We start from the raw sequence: 768 nt of genomic DNA, 5'->3' as shown, positions 1-768 counted from the left end.
GAGCGGACTGCTGGGCACAATGGACCCCAGGTCTGACCCAGCAGAGGCATTGCTTATGTTCTTATGGATGGTGTGAATAACATGAAGATAGGCCTGGCAAAGCTTGAAGAATGGTCTGAAATTTGGCAGCTAAAATGTAATGCTAAGAAATGCAAGGCCATGCATTTGGGCTGCAAAAACCCGAAGGAACGGTACAGTTTAGGGGGTGAAGAACTTATGTGCATGACAGAAGAGCGGGACTTGGATGTGATTGTATGTGATGATCTTAAGGTGGCCAGGTGACAGCAAAAGCTAGAAGGATGCTATATGCATAGGTAGAGGTATGGCCAGTGGAAAAAATGAGGTATTGATATAAGAATCTAGTGAGACCTCATTTAGAATATTGTGTACAATTCTGGAGGCCACACCTTCAAAAAGATATAAAAAGGATAGAGTCAGTCCAGAAGAAGGCTGCTAAAATGGTGTGTGGCCTTCATCATAAGGTAGTCATGGCCGAGTGGTTAAGGCAATGGACTAGAAATCCATTGGTGTCTCCCTGCGCAGGTTCAAATTCTGCTGATTACGGGTCTGCACATTCCTCTTACTAGTAGAGATTTTTCAAGCTACTGACCAAGACGACTAGCTACAAAACATTCAGGAAAGAACTGAAAACTATACTTTTCAAAAAATTTGTCAAATAAGCTAACAAAAACTTTATAAACCCTCCCCCAGATCCCATCGCTCCTGCTAGTCTTCAATTCGTGTAAGCTCACTCTGTCTATCAACTCT

The 768-nt window shown here is 42.8% G+C and overlaps 1 non-coding gene across 1 annotated transcript; it reads left to right on the top strand.

The window, feature by feature from the left end:
* The first annotated feature begins 482 nt into the window (after window positions 1–482).
* On the top strand, window positions 483–564 carry TRNAS-AGA. Its single transcript has one exon. It is a non-coding gene; the product is annotated as a tRNA-Ser (tRNA).
* Window positions 565–768: the final 204 nt, after the last annotated feature.

The sequence above is a fragment of the Geotrypetes seraphini genome, chromosome 1 (assembly GCF_902459505.1).
Source record: "Geotrypetes seraphini chromosome 1, aGeoSer1.1, whole genome shotgun sequence".
NCBI classification, from domain to species: domain Eukaryota; kingdom Metazoa; phylum Chordata; class Amphibia; order Gymnophiona; family Dermophiidae; genus Geotrypetes; species Geotrypetes seraphini.
This window is presented reverse-complemented; position numbering and strand designations above follow the sequence as displayed.